Source organism: Heterocephalus glaber, unplaced genomic scaffold, assembly GCF_053883595.1.
Source record: "Heterocephalus glaber isolate CG9 unplaced genomic scaffold, H.glaber_assembly_v1.0 deba00001733, whole genome shotgun sequence".
In the NCBI taxonomy this organism is placed as follows: Eukaryota; Metazoa; Chordata; class Mammalia; order Rodentia; family Bathyergidae; genus Heterocephalus; species Heterocephalus glaber.
This window is the reverse complement of record NW_028258444.1, coordinates 611,864-632,427: the sequence shown is the minus strand read 5'-3', so window position 1 is coordinate 632,427 and position 20,564 is coordinate 611,864. Positions and strand designations below refer to the sequence as shown.

Here is a 20,564-nt window from a genome sequence, read left to right as displayed (position 1 = left end):
GAACACCATAAGCACCTATTAAATTCATTTGTTCAAGAGTTTGATTGAGTGTAGTATTTCATTATTTTCTGTTTAGTAGATGTATCTATTTGTGACAGTGGACTATTAAGTTTCCCGACTACTATTGTATTAGTGCGTACTTAATTTTTCATGTCTGTTTGTATTTGTTTCATTTTTGGGGTGCACTAGTATTTGGTGCATATATATTTATGATTGTCATCCCTGCCTCTTGGATTGTTCCATTTACAAGGATATAGTGGCCTTCTTTGTCTCTCTTAATCAGTGTTCATTTGAAATCCACTTGATCTGCAAAGAAGTTAGTCACTCCTGATTTTTTTTAGTTTCCTATCACATGGAGTATGGTTTTCCACCCTTTAACTTTCAGTCTATTAGTTTCTCTTTTTATAAAGTGTGTTTTTTCTATGCAGCATATTGTTGGATTTTGCTTCTTGAACAATTCTGCCAGCATATTTCTTTGATTGGTGAATTGAGACCATTAACATTGATGGTTATAACTGACATGTATTCACTTATCCTTGTCATGATTCTTTTTTAAATCTCTCACTTTGCATTTAATTTTTTCACATCCCCAATAGATTCATTCTTCTGGGCTTCTAGAGGTTATGATCCTCATTATCTTTTCCTAGGGTATTGTTTAAAATTTTTGTAGCGCTGGTTTGGTATTCATGAAGTTTATCAGCTGCTCTTTTTTATCCAAGTATCATGTCTCCATCAATTTTTAAAGATAGTTTTGCAGGGTACATAAATCTGGGTTGGAGGTTGTTTTCCTTTAGAATTTGAAATCTTTCACTGCAGACTCTTCTTGACTTGAGGGTTTCTGTTGAGGAGATTCTGATGGTCTCTCCTTTCTATGTGATTTCTTTTTTCTCTAACTGCTTTTAGAAGTTTGTTCTTCTGTTGGGTTTCTGGAATCTTAACTATTATATGCCTAGGTGTAGATTTGTGTTGTCATGGCTAGTTGGATTCCTATGTGTATCATTTATCTGTATTCCAAGTTCTTTTCCCCTGCTTGTGAAATTTTCTGCTGTTTCCTCTGTGAACAGTTTTTTTAATGATATCTGCACTCTCCTGTTTCCTCATAGACTCCAATCAGTCTTATTTTATTTTTTTATTAACCTTAAACATTTATTGACTGATAGAGAAAAGGAACCATTTCTACAGCCCATCACTTAAAAAACTAAGCATGCAAAACTCCCTTGGTTGTATTGCATGTGGTATATCTGAGGGCACTAGCGTGCTGGCCAGGGCAGAGGCTGTGGAGAAGGGTGGCCATGGGGGCTGAAGGGCACAAGAAATAAGGTGGAGGGAGATATGGGAGAGAGGGCTGGGCATGGGCTGGACATCAGTGAACAGCTCACACCTGAGCCTCTATATGTGGTGAGTCCAGGCACAAGACCCGAGGCAGAGCCTGGTAAGCTGGGTGCCACGCACCAGGGCTTGGGGTGGGGTGGGTGCAGGGCATTGACTAGGGCTGGAAGAGGCATAAGCAGGCCCTGCAGGATTGCCTACCAGGGCTGAGGGGCTGGGGCTCAGGGTCTAGGATGGGGGGCTGGGGCTCAGGCTCAGGATCTAGCATGGGGGCTGGTGCTCAGGCTCCGGATCTAGCATGGGGGGCTGGGGCTCAGGCTCAGGATCTAGTATGGGGGCTGGTGCTCAGGCTCTGGATCTAGCATGGGGGCTGGTGCTCAGGCTCCGGATCTAGCATGGGGGGCTGGTGCTCAGGCTCTGGATCTAGCATGAGGGGCTGGTGCTCAGGCTCCAGATCTAGCATGGGGGGCTGGGGCTCAGGCTCAGGATCTAGCATGTGGGACTTGGGCTCTGGCTCAAGATCTGGCATGGGGGCCAGGAGCAGAGGGCACAGTTGAGAGCTGGAGGACAGCAGGAGCACCTGTGTGTGTAAGCTGGAGGCCTGGCCCAAGGGACAGCTTCGGGGCCGCCTCCAGATTGGAGCACTTTGGGTCGGGCCCCCCACTGCAGCCCAGGGTGCTGAGCTGGCTGGGTCCTGGGCCCTCATCGGGGGACAGTAGGTGGTGTCCCTGACCAGAGGTGGAGAGGGTGGGGAGGATCAGGCTCCCCAGGAATGAGGAAGTACGCTGGGGCCCAGGGCAGTCGGGTGCCGGCCTCCTGTGCAGGGATTAAAGCTAGAGGTGGCCCTACACCAATCTACAGCCACTGAGGCAGCAAGCAGTGGATGCCCCATCCAGATACCACCACCCCAGGGCATCCACACTTGAGCCCAAGGGTTGAGATAGGGATGTGGCGCAGGGCCCAGGCATGAGTGGAGGGCGTGGGGAGGCTTCATGACTCCCCCACACAGGATGGAGTCAGTTACTGGCTGGCAGGTGCAGTGGGCTCACACAGAGCCCTGGCCAGGCCAGGGGTGAGGACAGCCCCAGCACACACAGGAGACCTCGGCCGCTTCTTCTTTGGGTGCTCCCATGCCCATGTTCATGCTGTCGGGTCTTCCAAGCTTTACGCTGTCCTTGGGCGGCTCCTTGGTGTCAGCTGGGTGTGATGAGGATGCCATCAGTAATCCCAGCAGTCTAGGAGGCTGAGGCAGGAGGGTTGCAACTCTGAGTTCCACGGGCAATTTAGTGACTTCGCAAGACTCTGCTCAGTTTTCCCAGAATGGTTCTCTCCAGAAAAGTCCAGGAACGGTGAGGTTTGGGCAACAGCAGCTGAAATGCTCTCTGAGGATGTCTCAGCTTCCGCAGGCCTGGTTGGTTCACAGGGCAGGTTGCTCGCACCTGGGCTGCATGGTGTCCTGGACACGGCTGATCCCATCCCCTCCAGTCAGTCTTATATTATTCTCCTTTGCATCATGTAGTACCTGCTGGATTGATTCTCATGGTCCCTTGGAATTCTAAAGGAATTTTTCTTTTCTTGGTCACTATTGAAATTTTGACTTCTATATCTGAAATTCTGTCCCCACACTGGCTCACTCTGCTGCATAAATTTTCAATGAAGTATTTTTTCTGCTGTGGTTTTGTTGAGGTGAGTTTTTGCTCACACAGTGGGCTTCAATTTTCTGCAAGCTACCCTGAAGCCTTATTTCTGCTGCTTTCCCTGATGGCATCAGGGTAGCTTGTGGGGTTCTGGCTGATGCTTGTGCCCCTGTGCAGCTCTTTTCCAGGTGGGCCTTTGCCTGGCCCTGTGGGTCCCAGCTGCTGGGGTGGGGAAAGAACCCTGGGTAAGACCTAGCCAAAACCACGCTCCTCTGATCCCTGTGGGCTTCTCCCTCATATCAGTTGACACTTCATGATGGTGTCAGTGCAGGCCTCTGGCTGTTCCTTGTGATTCTGTGCACCTCTTTTTCAGGGAGCAATGTGCAGTCTTTTAAAAATACTGTTAATAACCTCAATATTAGTTCTTTGATATGTTAGATCCATATTACAATTTTCATGTTAGGAAATGTTAGGAGTAAGCATCACCACAAGAAAAACTTTGCCATCTATTCTGGGAATGAAATAGTGCACTCTTATTTGTGCACAGGATAGTTGTACCATGTGAGGTGTAATTATGAACTTGTTATTATATTTGGAGATTAAGTAAGGTTTAAGCAAATGTGTCTAGTTGTCAAGTTGATAAGGCATGGATTGTGATAGTTATCTGTGGTGTCAACTTGAATGAGAAATATCCAGCTGATTGGTTTAGCATTGTTGTGACTGTGTCTCAATGATGGAGTTATTGCAGAGGGAAGTCTCATTCTGGGAAAGAAGGAATTCTTGTTTCTGTTTCTTCAGAGAAGCTTCAGTCTTTTCCATCACCTTTAGACATCCATCTCCAGGCTTCCAGAGCAGACTCTTAGTGTTACAACACAGACCTTTTAGCTTCCTAATAATGACTTGCTTGGAACTCTGCAGTGAGCACGAGGTCTTCAATTTTGACAAAATTCTTCAGATTTCCAGAGTGCAGAAGGCCATTTTGCCTTCCTCAGAACCTCACTCTGCAGACAGCGATTGTAAGTCTACCTTTTAAACATATATATATGTATATATATATATACATACACATATATATGTTTATATATATGTATGTGTGTATATATATGTATATATATACATACACATATATATGTTTATATATATGTATGTGTATATATATATAAAATCTTCTATTAAATCTCTTTTCCTAGTGAACACTGACTGATACAAACTTGGACATCTATGGTGCATTAGCAACTAGGAAAATTCATAGAATCAATAAGTATTACTAAACTTCATAAATTATAGAGATGTATAGTGGAAATATATTTTGGAACAGTATTATTCTTTACTAGTTTCAAAGAAACAAGTCACTGCAGGGGAAATTTGTTGCATTTGGCTTGATGGAAGAACTATCTTTGCAAAAGAGAAGCTAGAGTGCTTCTTCAGACTGTATAGCAAGGAGAAGCAAGTAGGTTCTGTGTAAGTAAGCACCCCATGTAGAGAAAGTTCTTCCAAAGTTCTAGGTCTTTTCAATGATTTATTTCGTGGTCATTGAAAATCATGGTGGCAGTTTGATGCATTGGAGGCTGTGCTGGAGATCTGTGTAATGTCTCCATTTTCTTGTGCTTGGAGTCTAGAGTCCCGAAAAATGAGGCTTGGTGGCACCTTCAAAAAATGCCCAATGATCCTTAGTTCCTGTTGTTCACATCCTTGTATAATCTCCTCCTCCTTGACTATGGGCTGCACTTAGTGATAGTTTGCAATGAAGAGAACACAGAGAATTTAGATTTGAATAACTTCTCCCAAAAATTTTATGTATTGAAGGCCTGGCCCTCAGGATGGTTCTATTGGAAGGTAATGGAACTTTGAAGAGGTGGAGCCTAGTGCGAGGTCTTTAGGTCACTGGACAAAAGATCCTTGAAAGGATCTGTGGGAACCCATCTCTTCCAACTTCCATGTTATAATCTGCTTTCCAGGGGGAACAAATTGAAGAAAGCCAATAACACATGAGACCTGAAACCTGTGAAAAGCCATGTGAGTTTGGTTCCAAGTAGATTCTCTTCCAGGGAAGCCCTGAGATGATTTTAGTCTGGCTTTGATTGGAACCAGCTGAAAGGAACCTGTGTATTTCAGTGAAGTATAATGTTATCAAATATGTAAAAATCAATACTTTTACAATATTCTAACCTAATCAATCAGATAAAGAAAGTACAAACTAGATTTTCATTCAAATTAGTGTAAAACATTAAATCTCCAACCTATCAACCTATCAACAAGAAAGACATATTGAAAGGATAACAAGAACTTGTCCTTAGAGGAAAATAATCTAAGACAATAGAATATGTTACCTGATTCTTGATACAAATATAATTCTCAAATTTCTTGATAATTTGAAGCTTTAATGATATTGAACTCACATATTTTCTTTTGAAAAAGTTTTATTTATTTGTGTATGTTTGAAATACATGATAGTCACATTCATTTTGGAGGAGTTGACAGACAAATATAAGATATCTTGTTTATTTTTGATGCCTTTATTCTCCCCCCTACCATCTCAATTTCCCTGTCCCCTTTCCATATCTAAAAAAAACCTTGGTTTTTGTTTCATGCTCCCTCTCTTTTATTTTATTATTTTATTTATTTATGATTCAGGTTTTTCACATAGGGAATCCATACAGTGTCTGATTTATTTCACTTAACACTATAATTGCAATTTCCTTCAATTTTTCCACAACTGACATGATGTCATTTTTCTTGAAGGCTAAATTATATTCCATTGTGTATACCACTTTTTTAACCAGCCATCCTTGTTGGGAAGTATTTCAAAGTGAGTTGAACCTATACACACTGTATGCATGTACTGAAATACCACAATGGACCTCAGAAATACATGTACAATTAAACATGTTAATACAAATAAGCTTTGAGTGTATGTCTGCACTCCCAGCTACTTGGGAGGCCAAGTCAGGAGGATTGAAATTTTGAGGCTAGCTTGGGCAACTCAGAGAGATCCTGTATCAAATTAAAAAATAAAAAACGGTTTGGTACAGCTCACTGGTGGAGCACTTGCCTAGTATGCATTAACCCCTGGTTATAAAAAAATAGATTATGAAAACTGAAAATCAGAAGAGAGGAATGTAGCTGAATAGTCTCTGGGTAAGTAGAAATTCCCAGACACAACAAAGGGTGCTGACTTTTTCTATGTTCTTATTCCATCAATGTTAACAAGTCCTTACAGACTGAGATATTGTGAACAAATTTATTTAATTATGAGCTGTGCACATTGGACTCTCGCACACACAGAACTGTAAATAATCAGCCTGTATCCTCCAGGATTTCAGTTTGCTCATCCCTTTCCAGTGGGGTGCATGTATCTTCTCATCATCTGCTTCAGTGTGTCCATGTCTGCATCTGCCTTCCTGCCATCTCTGAGGACAGAGTCCAACTCTATTGCTCTTCAGGCAGGGGACAGGCAATGATGGATCATTACTCCTTCATCATGCTCCAGTATATAGGTAGCACAGGCTGCTGAGTGCTGTGGGAGAAACCAGATGCAGGAGGGACTCAGAGAACACTGCTTCTTCCCCATCAATTCAAGCAGCTGGAGTAGCTAGATGGGAAGACCCCAAATTGCAAAGGTTTGACTCAGGATTAAAGGGACATTTTAAACAAATTATCTTTAATTTTAAAAATTAATTGAGATAATAAGTATATATTTATGGGGCACACAGTGATAATTTTTGATACCAGGGGTCAAACTCAGGACCTTTTGCTTGGCAGGCAGGCATGGCACCATTAAGCTAAATCCTTGCCCCACACAGTGATAATTGTCACATGTGTACAGCATGTAATGGTCAGATTAGGGAAATTAGCAGTCCCAGTTCTTTAAATGTATGCCATTTCTTGTGTTTGAAACATTCAAACTAATCTGTTGTAGTTATAATAACATGCACAGTTAATTGTCGTAACTTATTGTCACCCTTGTGTGCTGGACTATATAACACTGGAATATGTTCCCCCATCTAAGTGGATTTTGATATTTGCTATCCAGGCTCTTCCCCCTCCTATCCATCACTTTCCACCCTATAGTGACCATGATTCTACTTTGCAGTCTTGGATCTGTTGAAGATGCAAGAACCCTCAGTCAGAGTTCTGCTTTCTTCACACACTGGTTCTAGCTTCCTTGGGAATGTCTCTTAACTGAGTAGAAAATTAGTCCCTCTAAACTGTCCACTAATTGCTTCAAAATGATCATGAGTGGTGATAACGATGAAGAGGATTAGGAGGATGACATACGTCTATAACCATAATACCATCAACTTTTATCAAATTTTCCCAAGTGCCAGTCTCATTGTAGTTTATTTAATTTCATCTGCATAACTGCTTCCAGGCTATAAGTGCACATATTGTTATTCTTTTTCATAAGTAAACCATAGTGCTTTCTCATATAACTTGGTCCATGTCCTGGGATGAAACTGGGGTGAAGCCAGGTTTGAACTGAACATTCTTACTGCAGACACAAGGTAGCTGGGCAAGTTTCTCCTGTGACAACACCATCAGAATTTCCCTTCTCTGACATCCCAGCAGATACTCCCTGCTCACTGTGCTCTTTTGAGGGGTTCCTGGTAGACCTCTGGGGAGAAGAGTTGGTGCTCCTTGATACTCTAAACATGGGCATGAAGGCTGAAATCACAGACAGGAATCACAGAATGAGCTCACATCAATGCAGGGCATATGCCTTCTCATATCTCTTCCAGAATTTCCCTTCAATTGTCCATTTCCTTTCTCATTCTTGAAATTTAGCCTTTCTCAATCTCAAAGGAAGACCTGTGGATCCCTACTTTTAACTTTCTCTAGTTTAGCAAACAGAATAAAAAAGTTTATTTTATGTGTCTCTGTGAATAAAATATGTAAATTTGAAACCTTCACTCTATTTATTCTGTCATTATTTTTGAGCCTCAATATTATCATCAGAGTTGATTTCTAGTTGATCATATGCCAATGAGTCAGGATTAAATAGATAATCAAAACTACTTCTATGCACAAGTGTGTGTGAATATATCTAAAGGAAAATTAATTATTGTTATAATATTAAACTAAAAGTTTCTGTGATGTGAAGATTTGGATTTTTTATTAATACACGTTTTTAGTACATGATGTTTATGTTCATTGTGGGAAAGTGGTACATGTACATAAAGCATCTTAATTCCTTTTTTTCATTCTCTTTTCCTTTGCTCCCTCTCCATCCATCTCTTTTTAACAGATTCCTGAAAAAAATCATTTTTTTTCCTTAATTCTAATTTTTGTATAAGCTGATACAGGAATTTGGAGGAAAATGACTGAGTCACATTCTTTTCTGGTTTCCCAGAGTGTGTGACACAGAGTTACCTACAAAAATAATAAATTCTTGGGTAAATATTGAACAGACACACTTCTTTGGCTCACAGAAAAAGTGTTATCTGGGTGCACACCTTGGAACCCTTTTCTTCATGTGCTTAATGGTTTCAGGGATGTTCCATAGGACAAGAGACAAGATCCAAGTCTGTTTTATGAATTGTTTTCAGAATTTGTAATTTTCCATGTTGTCATGAAATTGACAACATTTACATTTTCAAGAAACTTTTCAGATATTTTTATAAACATGAAAAAATAGAAAGAGAAAAGGTGTGTGTGCGCGCGCGTGCGTGTGTGTGTGTGTGTGTGTGTACTCAGGATTGAACACAGTCTTTGCAGTAACCTATATCCCATCATATTTCAACTTAATTTTATTTTTATGCACTATTAAGCCTTGAACCCAGGGTCTTCACATCAAACTATATCCCCAGCACCTTTTAATTTTAAAAAATTGGCACAGGGATCCGCAAGTTGCTAAATTGCCCTGGCTGAGCTTGAACTTTCAATCTTCCTGCCTCAACCTCTCAGAGTGCTGGGATTACAGATATGCACTATCATAACTAGCAGAATGGATAAAAACTTTTCATGGATTGAGAAATATTTTAAGATTCCAAATCATTCTGTGCCCCAGAGCCCAGAGATGAGAAAAACCTGTTGTCTCATCCACATACTCAATCACATTTAAGGGGATTATAATTGTTACGTGATTGTATTTCATTAATTAACCTGGAATAAATTCCAATAATGATTCAAGTCTCATTACAAAACAACAGGCAAACATTTATCTTCACCTTCCTTAGGTGCCCTATGTGTCTAGAGATAAATATTTCTAGATAAGGAAATTTAGCACAGAGAGGCAGAGTGGCTTACACATCCTGCATAGGAAATGTTTGAACAATGTGGGACCCAGACTTTGGTCTGATGACTGTAGTCTTAGGCTCTGACACATCAAGCGGAGGTGAATGATTGTTTCATTTGTAAAATTTGCCTTACTACCACTGAATGAACCAAAGCAGACTGTTTATTCTTCCCCTTGAGATTCAGTAAGTTGATCTGCGAAGCAGGAGAATGAATCAGTGGTATGCAGGAGCTTTTATGACATAATAGTTGTAAGAGATTCTATTAATGATAATGGTTTTTACAGCCAAGTTTTGATCTCTAACACATGGAACTATTACTACTCATATGAGTATTTTCACATTGTCTTATCATGGAACAATTGCTAGATAAACTTCAAGAATATTTGTCACTTGATAAGACAGTGTCATTCATTAAAAACAGCCATTTCTCTATTGAGAAAACAAATATAGGGAATAAATAGTAACACTGAACATGCACTGGATTTTACCACCCCAACTGCTACAAAACGCACACATATCATGTACGAAGTCTCACTTCTGTGACAAGAGAGAAAAGCTCAGAATTTTGATTGATCATTGCCTAAGAAATTTCTCACTTATGTGATGAGAGAAAAGCTCAGAATTTTGATTGACTATTGCCATAAGAAATTGTATTGGAAAAGCTGTTTAGTAAAATGAAGTTTAATCTCTGGGAGTTAGAGCATTGTGCATCAGTTAGAGGAAGATGTTTCAATATGTACACCACAGAAAGGCTTTAATTCAATGTTTAAGTAAAGAAGAAAGTTTTAGATATAATACATATAGTTACCTACTAGTTACACAAATTTTCAAGAAAACTTACAAATAATTATATTAATTCTCACGTTATGGGATCATTGACAGAAAATGCACTCAACAATTTAACAACAGTTGTTGCATCTGGGGGACAGATATATAGAGGAATGGAATTATGCCAGGGTGTGAGAAAACTAAAAAATTACTGGTTAATATTTCTAATCTTCATAAAAATATTAGTTCTGAAGCAAATAGTAAATGATAAAAATGCATATATGTTATTTCCACTTGTTTATTTTTATAAGCTCAAAATATAAATGAAGAGCAAAATAAAAGATAGATAACAGGATGTAGGGAGATAGTTTCCTCAAATGGGAAGGGGATCAGTGATGGAGGGAGGGGGTAAAGAGGGAAGGGGATGAAAAAGGAATTCTGATGTGTTATGTATGTGAACCAACTCCTCACAAAGAATGCTGCCTTTATGGACTGTAAACTTGTACTCAGAATGGAGTATTTTCTAGTGCACAGCAATATTCGAAAGAGTTGGTGCTCAATACTGAACTACTATGACCCCCTCAAGTAGGGAACATTATTTAACTGGTTCTAAGCTAGCTAGGGCATTGGTGTATTTTCAATACCCACAGGTAAGTATAATGATCAACTAGGATTGATGATGACTGTTCTAAGCATTTTATGTATTTTACTTAATTTAATTTCTTAAGAATACCTCTGTAAGGTAAGCTTATTTATAATTTCCATTTTATTGATGTGGGAACTTCCTGGCTATTTGTTAAATTAGGCTCTCTGTACTTTTCTCTTTTCTGTTTCCCCCAAATTACACTGTATTGACATGTTAAGAGAAAGGAGAATTGATTGTAGCCTTCACAGAGATCATTGGAGGACAGTAATCCTTCCCTCAGGAAAGATAGCAGTGAACAGCTGGTGACTAGATATAAGAAGGCTGGGTGTCAGGCCTGGCTTTGGGGCTCCCCCTTCTTAATTCCACAACTGTCAACATGAAGGTTTCATTTGTGGAGGATAAAACACTTCCAATTGTCTAAGATTAGAATCAACTTAAGGTGATCTGGTCACTCTACACTATGTACATACCACCTAACCTCACTCTGTATCTCACAAATATATATTTATTAAATTTTGCCAATGAAATAAAAGAAATAGATTTAAGCACTTTAACTGAGCCATACAACAACTAAAGTGACAGACAAGTGACAGATACCAAATGTTTCCGTGGCACTGTGAGATGTTGATATAAGTTAACACTGAGTAAAATGGAAATTAGAAAGAAAATATTTCTACTTCTAATATTTTTTTTTTGAGAAAGAGTGTCCCTCTGTACCCCTGGATGGCCTTGAACTCATGGTGATTCTCCTGCATCAGCCTCCTGATTGCTTTAATGAAACATATATGCTATCATACCTAGAATCAAAAAATATTTCTTAAATGCTAATTATTATTTAATGACTCATATGTGCAGTATCAATGCCATCGATGGGGTCAGCAATGACACTATACAGTTTTGTGTATTAAATCAAATTTCAATTTTTGTTAAAATTTTAAGCCCGTATGAACAAGGTTAGCTGTTATGTTTGAGAAGACTTTAAAAAGATAATCTACACTTTTGACAGAGCACTAATTTTCTTAAAAAAAAAACAAAAAAACAAAGAGATAAAAATTCATGAAGATAATTGGCACATAAAAGGTTTTATGGTTATGAACATTTGACTTTAATTCAGAATCCAGGTATTATAGCTTTAGCAATTATAAAACTTGTCAATATTCTATAATGGATATTTTGTTTTGTATGTGAATAAAATATGGCTGCATCTTACTTTATTTGAATTAGAATTTTTTCTTATTAATAAGAGACTATTATTCCATTTCATCTATTTTTATTAGTATGTGTTTGCCATATACTGATCACATTAATCGTGAGGAATTTGTACCTGTACATAACACATCTGGATTCTTTTTTCCTACTCCCCTCCCCCATCCAACCCTTTTCCCTTTCTCATTTTCAAAAGCTGTGTTCCCATTTTTTCTTTCCATTCTCTCTTTTTAAAAAAATCCCTTTTCCTCTCTTCTCTTCCACCTCCCTTGTTTCCTTTATCATTTGAATATGTTCCTCCCACTTCCCAATATCTAGCTTCTAAAAGAGTAATTTACTGTTATCAAAATTATATCCCTAATGTTGTACCATTTTAAACATACCTTAGTTGATTTTCTCTAGAGTAGATGTATCGAATGAGATGACCAGTTCAAAAATCAATGGTTAAACAATTCTGATAAGATTGAGTTTCTCACATGTGAGAAATGTTGAGTGCACAGGCCTCAAAAGTCAGAACTGTTACCAATGAGGTGTTTTCATCCAAAAGATAGACACAGTGCTGGGTACTGGTTAACCTCTTAGCAATCCAATTCTTTAAATATCAGATGATCCAAAATTGCTTATTTTCCCTTATTTTTATGATAATATAACAGAAAATATAAAAATAACAATTTTATCAAATGTATTCAATAATTTTCTGTATAAGGTATATCTTAAAATATGTCATACATAACTCAATGTTACAATCTGGACAGTAGGAGATAGTCTCTTTCTGAATTCTTTTTTTACATTAATATATATCTTTGAACAACTCACTTTATACAGTTGTGTTGGTCTTTCCTTTTTTTTCTGTGAGTGATATCATTTCAATAAAACGTTTATCCACTAAATGTAATGGTGAAGACACTGATAATTGATGCCGTGGTTGGCATTTTGCTATTCCGTATTTTTCAATTACTTGGTCTACTAGACCTAATCTAAACTGTAAATGATTTCTGAACCTCCTTGTTTGGAATAAATAAAAAGCAAGTTTCATAATGTTTGGTCCAGGGGTGCACAAGTTTTTTATAATAGTATCTTCCTCACTTTCTATTTAGAGGAGAGCTTGTTACATGTTGGCTAACACTGTCAATACTACTCATGAAATTATTATAATCATTGTGCGCTATTGACATTTTTAAAGTTTTAATTCTTCTCTCAAGTCTATAGTTTCTATTATATAAATAGTAAGTTGATAAGGAGAAGTCTTTTTGTCTTCCCATTTCAAAACACAGCCTTTTCCTTTCTCATCTGTTGCATTTCTACCTTTTTATATTTTTTCTTTTGCAGATACTTTGGCACTTCCTATTCAGTCTCAGTGTCCCACCATTTTGTACTATAAAAGACTATCACTGAGTTCTGGGGAAATATAAAACTTAAATCTAATGTACATATGATAAGAGTTTTTATAGACTGTAGCACAAAATTATACATTATTTTTCATGAATAAAATCAACATGAATTAGTGAAGGAAAATAACCAGAACTTATTATTATATTTCACTAGAAACAAACACCAAAGGCAAAAACAACATTCTAAATAAACAAGTATGCAAAAATGCTTTATATAAAACAAATAGACATACAAGTATATCTCATGCAAAGAAGAATCAACTGGTTGAAATGACATCTGTCAGAGCATCACTCAGGAGAATCAGTAAGTAAAAAAAAATGCACTGCCCTAGTCATGCTTGGGGTAAATTGTTAAGTGCATAACTAATTTTATTTTGTTAAACAATCTTTTCTTTTTCAAAAGGTGTCCAAGCAATATAAAGGCAGAAAATCTAACACAGATCTCAGAATTTCATCTCATGGGTCTCTCAGAGGATCCAGACCAATAACCCCTTCTCTTAGGGCTCTTCCTGTCCAGGCACCTGGTCATGATGCTTGGAAGCCTGCACATCATCCTGGCCATCAGCTCTGACTCCCACCTCCACATCCCCATGTACTTCTTCCTCTCCAAGCTGTCCTTGGCTAACATCAGTTTCACCTCTACTACTGTCCCAAAGATGATTGTGGACATTCAAACTCACAACAGAGTCATTTCCTGTCTAGGCTGCCTGACACAGATGACTTTCTTTATGGTGTTTTGATGTTTGGATAGTCTGCTTCTAAGTGTGATGGCCTATGACCAATTTGTGGTCATCTGTCATCCCTTGCACTACCAGGTCATTATGAACCCTCACTTCTGTGGCTTGTTGCTTTTGATGTCAGTTCTCATCAGCCTTTTGGTCTCCCAAATGCATAATTCAACCATGTTACAATTTACCTAATTTAAGAATGTGGAAATTTCTCATTTCTTTTGAGACCCTTCACAACTCCTCAACCTGTTCTAACACCTTCACCAATAATAGAGTCATGTACTTTGTGGATGCCATCTCTGTTTATTTATTTATTTTTTTCATCTCAGGGATCCTTTTCTCTTGCTGTTAAATCATTTCCTCTATTCTAAGAGTCCCATAATCTGGTGGGAAGTATAAAGTCTTCTCCACCTGTGGGTCTCACCTCTCAGAGTTTTGCTTATTTTATGGAGCTGGGCTTGGGGTGTATCTCAGTTCAGCTGTCTCACTTTCTCAGTGGAAGTGTGTGGTAGCCTCAGTAGTGTACACAGTAGTCATCCCCATGCTTAAGCCATTCGTCTACACCCTAAGAAATAAGACCTCAAGAGAGTCATGTCGAGGCTCCTCAGAAAGACAGTCTGATTATATTTGCAGTGCCTGTTGAAAGATTGGAAAATTCCACGTCATTCATTTCAGCATTTTGTAGCTCTTATGACTTTCATTCATCTTTGTGTTTCATATCTAAATATTGTTTTTTTGCCTATTTTTAATGAGAATTTTGGAGCATTCAGTATTCACTGCATTTGTAAATTCCTGTATCTTATTATACCTATGGGGCCTTCTGGAGATTATTGTTAATGATTCAGGCACATAGAAGGGTAAACATCTCTTGTAAAAATACACTTAATGTAGGTATATTTCTGTGGGAACTGAATACATCATATTACAGTGATACATGCATAGCCATCTTTATAGCAACACAATTCACACTAGATAAATCTTGAATGTGGCCTATTGGTATGTCCAAAACAGACGAATGGATAAAGAAAATGTGGTAATAATACACAATGGAATGCCATTCTGCTATTAAGGTTACTTTGAGTCATGGAGAACATAATGTTAAGTGAGATAAATCAAACACACAAGTTTAAATATTGCATGGTTTTTCTCATAAGAAAAACCCAAAGTATAAATACAGAGAGAAATAAAATGGAGATAAGAGAGAGTAGGGAAATAGATCTTTCTCAAAGTTGAAGGGGATCAAGAAATAGTGAGTAGGAGAGGGGAGGGAAGAGAGGGAGTGGGGATGAAAAGGAACTAAATGTGTTATGTGCATATACAAACTCTATAAAATAATAAATATTTTGTACTAAAAACCTGTACTAATAAAGAAAATAATCTTGAAAGACAAATAAAATTACATCATTTTCGCAGATATATTCCCAGCATTTAAAATCTTTTATATTGAGACAGAGTCTCACTAAGTTCCCCAGGCTGTCCTTGAACTTGTGATCCTTAAAGTGAGCATTTCTAAGGAACCTTTGATTTCATTGAGAAATTTGTTGATACACTTTTATATACATTCCTTGTACAAGATGTGTTGCTTTTTCTTTGTTGTTTTCAGGCTCCTTTCTGTGTGTTTTAATGTTTTGAGTATAATACAGGTAAACGTACTTGTGTTTGAATTTATCATATTTGAAGTTTATTCAGATTTTTGAATATATATGCCCACTTCTATAAATTTGAGAATTTTCAACTTCCATTATGCTTTTAAAATTGGTTCTCTGTTCCCCCCCCCCCTTTTGGAACTCCCATAATGAAAAATTTTCAGCTCAATGATATTGCACATTTCTGTTAAGACATCTTCACTTTTCTTCATTTCATTTTCTAGTGCTTAATTGATTCAATAATTTTATTTATTCTGTCCTTAATCATGAATTCTTCCTTGTACTTGATGGAGTTTGCTATGAACAGACTACCAAGTATTTCAATTTTATTCTTCAACTTCAAAATTTCTTTCTTTTTTATAATTTATACTGCTGATAATATACTTGTCCTGTTCATGCATCACTTTCTTGATTTTGTTTCCTATCTGTGTTCTCTATCTTGTATACCATCTTCCACATGGTTATTTTTATTCTCATTTTGTACTCAGGATCAAATTCAGTGATTTTTCACTGAGCTGCATCTTGCTAAATCACTAAGTTGCCCAGGATGGGCATGATCTTGTGATCCTTCTGCTTCAGCCTCCCAGAGTGCTTTGATTCACTTGTTTGCCACTGCACCAAGACCATATTGGTTACTTTGAATTTTTATCATATGAAGCATTATTCTCCATTTCTTTAAGATATATTTGAGCAACAGTTGCTGAAGATTTAATTTATTCTTTTTACCATATTTCCCCGTTCCTTTGCATGACTTGTGTTCTTTGTTGAGATTTGGACATATAAAAACATCTACCTATTTCAGTATTTACATTAAATTCTTGGCTATAATCATAGTATTTATGTCATGTACCTAATATGGAACGACAAGTTTAATAATGCACTTTGTATGATTCAAACATTGTAAATGTCTCAACACACTCTGCCTTTCATATTTACTTCTAAAAATACTACCATTGGGTGTCTTCTCAGAGTCTCTTCTGTGACTCATCTGCACTAGCTAAACAGCAGACTTTCTCCCATATCCACTTTGATGAGGAGTGCAATAAACTTCTCTTTGAATCAAGTAAAGACAATTTTCAAATTTTGTTATCTTTAATACAGTTCTATACTTATGATAAATAGTGCACTATTTCACGAGATTGCTATTCACATACAAACCACTTTATCCCTGTAAAGTAACCAATAAACAGAAGCCTTTAATATTATCATTGTGGTTATTATTATTAGCAGTACTTGGGATTGAATCCAGGGTTTTTACACTGGGCTACATCTCCAGCTTTTTTGTATTTTTTACTGCCCAGGATGGGCTCAAATTCATGATCATCTTGCCTCCACTTCCCAGAGGCCTGTGATTATCAGCATTGTGGCACTACATTCAACTAGCAGCAGCCACATTTTATTGAAGTATTCAAAAGCTGAGTTCATAAATAAATCTAAAGAAAACATATTCTGGAGCTAGGTGCTTTACTTCTTTGGAGGAAAAGCAGGATCAGAGAGGACATTTGGGTTTGGAATGGTTGTGAGTTGCATGATTTTGATGGAGGAGCTGTTCTGGTGTAGGAGAGAGATGGGCATCTCAGAGCACTGTACCACTAGGAGCAACTCCAGGAGAAGCTGGGTGATGCCTATAGGCATACTCAGGGTTCTGGAAATTTTGTCCACTTGTTGATTTGTCTCAAGGAAATATTTGTTGAGATGTTAGTGGTGTGCTGAATTGAGGACTATGGTGGAAAGTAGAAAGATATGACATTAATGTGCTTTAAGCTCAGAGTTCTGTTAGAAGATGAAAGGGGCAGCAGTTAAACCTCTCCCAGTGTAGCATGTTTCTGATGGAGCCTCCTGGTTCTCATGCCCTTGTGTCACCCCCACACATTGAATTCAATGAATCTAGTGATTCTTCTCCACCATGAATATGTTGAAATGACGGCAGATGATTTCTACAAATAGGATGAAAAAATCAGGCTCTCTACTGTGGAAAACAGTGTGGATGTTTTTCAAAAAAAATTAAAAACAAAGCTACAAAGGAACTGACATCAGTCTGTTGGAGAGACATCTGTACTCCCATGTTTATCACAGGACTATTCACAAGCATCAAGAATTGGAGACAACCTAAGCACCCATCTTGCCCCTATGGAGCTATGCCATGGTAGAGTTTAATCATTCTTTCTCTGTACCTCCCTCCCTGATACTTTGTCCAATCTCTGGGAACTACTGTGCTGCTCTCACCTGCCATGAGATCAACTTTTTACCTTCCATATATGAATGATGCCACATTTTATTTGTTTTCTGGTTCTGACTTATTTTACTTAGCATAATGACTTCCTGATCCATCCTTGTTATCCTATATGACAGAATGATGTCCTTTTAATCACTAAATAGTATTTCACTGTGTATAGCCCCCATTTTTTTACCATTTACCCACAGATGGGCACTGGGTATTCTTATGCATTGTATAGTGGCTATAATGAAAATATACTGTGTATGGGTATATTAAAAAGTTAGACAAAAACATTTAGAATAGTTTTATCATGAAGAAGTGATAAATATCTTTAAAAAGATATATTTATCCCAATTTTTAAATTATATAATATAAACTTGTATCAAAACCTATTATATCACATATATATTTTTATCAGATAAAAATAAAATAATAAAAATTATTTTTTTAAATACAGCTTTTTTTGTTGCTCCTTGAGTATTTAAGATATATAAATAAACATGTGAAAAGTGTCTAATAAATATGTAAGCATCAATCATTTTATTTCACTTATTTCATTGGAGAAGAAATAACTGAAAATTCATTCAAGTTAGTAAAAAAACTCTGTAAGTCTCTAACACATATAATGCCAATATCAAAGAGAAAAGAAATTAAAATACCAAGAAATGAAAATAGTATGAGAAGTTTCTAATTTTCTGAATTTCCTAATTAATAATACAATTGATTGAAAAATATCAAATCCCATATTGAGCTCTTAAATTGAAAAAAAATCAGTATGAATTGTTTCAATCTCTTCTTTCTTTGCCCCTTTCTTTTCTGGGACATTATCTCACTATGTAGCCAAGGCCAGCCTCAACAATTTTCCTGCTTCAGCCTCCCAAGAGATTGGAGTAAATGCATATACTAACATGCCAAGCTATAGTGCAAGTTTTATGCAGTGATCCTACAACTTGGATCTCAGAAGTAAGAAGTAGTAGGTGAATTTCCTCCTGAAAAGTTTCCATGTTCACATAGATTCTATTAATATCCACAAGTCCTTGGAGATTGAGATAATATAGATCTATGCTAATTAGGACCTGAGTGCATTGATCCTCTGTGGTCATACAACTGACATAATTAGCCAGCACCTGCAGACCTTTACTTTGCCAGTTCCAGGACAGTGGCTCCATACCAGTGTCTTCTGCACTTGTTGGCCCCTGTATTAAAATGGGTCTATCTTCTTTCAAATAATGAGTACAGAGCCTGAGCTTTACCACATAGCAGGCAGGAGAGGAGCAGTAGGTCCACTGCCCTTGGTAATGACTGACTCAGCATTTATCTAGCCCAGGCCAGTAAGTGCTAAGTCAGGTGGCGGAGCGGGGAGGGACAGTCAGGAACAATGTATCTTCTTCCTATGGAAAAACATGGCAGTTGAAAGAGACTGATGGGAAGATAAAAAGATACAGAGTCTCAGTTTAGAAGACTGCATGTGTTTTGGTTCTGGGATAGGGTCTCGGGATTCTATTCAGAGTTCTGCTCTTCTCTCACCCAAGTTGTAGCTTCACTAGGCACATAATTTGTACTACTAGTCAATAGATCTTGCTATTACAGGCAAGATTCACATGAAATGCTTCTAACTGGGTTAGGAAGGCTGGGTCTGAAACCTGACTTTGTAGAATTCCATTTGTTAATAAGAGTGTTTATGATTAAGAAAATAAATTGAAGTTACCAAGGCACTATAGAATACAACTAAACAAATAAACAAAAACCCAATTCCTCGAAAAGAGCAAATAAATCCAAAAAGTAGTTTCACACAGAGGACATTTTCCTATGACTGTGTGAGCTTGAAACAATAACAGTATGAAATCAAAACATCATAACTGTTTCTTAAAATGTTATTGTTTAACTTTTGATACATTTATTGTACACTAACACTGTATATGTGATCATTGATGCTTCACAGTTATGAAGGCATTCATCAAAAATTGAGGTCCACCAAAGCTAAAGATAGAAGTTGTGAATTTTTTTTTATCATTTAAATATGATTTTATTGATACATTTTAGGTATACAATATAAAGACATTCATCATTGGAAATTTGCACCATTACATAATCTCACTTGGTTCTTATTTTTCCCCCTTCCCCTCCCCTCCCTTCAATCCTTCCACCCCTCCCTATTTACAAAGACTTTGTTTCCATTTTTTTCATTTTCTCATATTAATTCCATTCCCTTCTTTTCTTTCCCATATACCTCTCACTTCCCATTCCCCTTTGCCCCTTTTCTTCCTATGTCACGTTATCTATTATACCTTTTAGTCCTTATTTACACATCCAGTTTCTCAAACTAGTGAAACTATTCAGTATTTACATGCATGTCCTGTTTATTTCACTTGAGTATCACCACAATGTGCATCCATTTAGCTATATATGTCTCTAATTTATCATTATTTATGGCTGAGTAGTAGCCATTTTATAAAAAAAACATGTTTTCTTTATCCAGTCTCCAGTTGATGGGCATTTGGGCTGCTTCCAATTTTTAGCTATTACAGATTGTGGTGCTATGAACATGGGTGCACATATATCACTGTGGTATGATTCTTTCAAATCATTGGGGAAAATACCCAGCAGGGAAATAGGTGGGTCAAAGGGGACTTCCAGTCCTAGTTCTTTGAGGTATCTCCATACTGATTTCCACAGTGGTTGCACCAGTCTACACTCCCACCAGCAGTGGAGCAGGGTTCTTCTTTCCCCACAGCCCCGCCAGCATTTCTTATTTGTTG

The 20,564-nt window shown here is 37.5% G+C and overlaps 1 long non-coding RNA gene and 1 pseudogene across 1 annotated transcript in view; both read left to right on the top strand.

Annotated features, from left to right (window-relative positions):
- Positions 1-20,564, top strand: part of LOC147821452 (uncharacterized) — a 148,464-nt gene that overhangs the window by 68,549 nt on the left and 59,351 nt on the right. The window lies entirely within an intron of this gene.
- Positions 5,357-14,696, top strand: LOC147821453 (olfactory receptor 7E178-like; annotated as a pseudogene).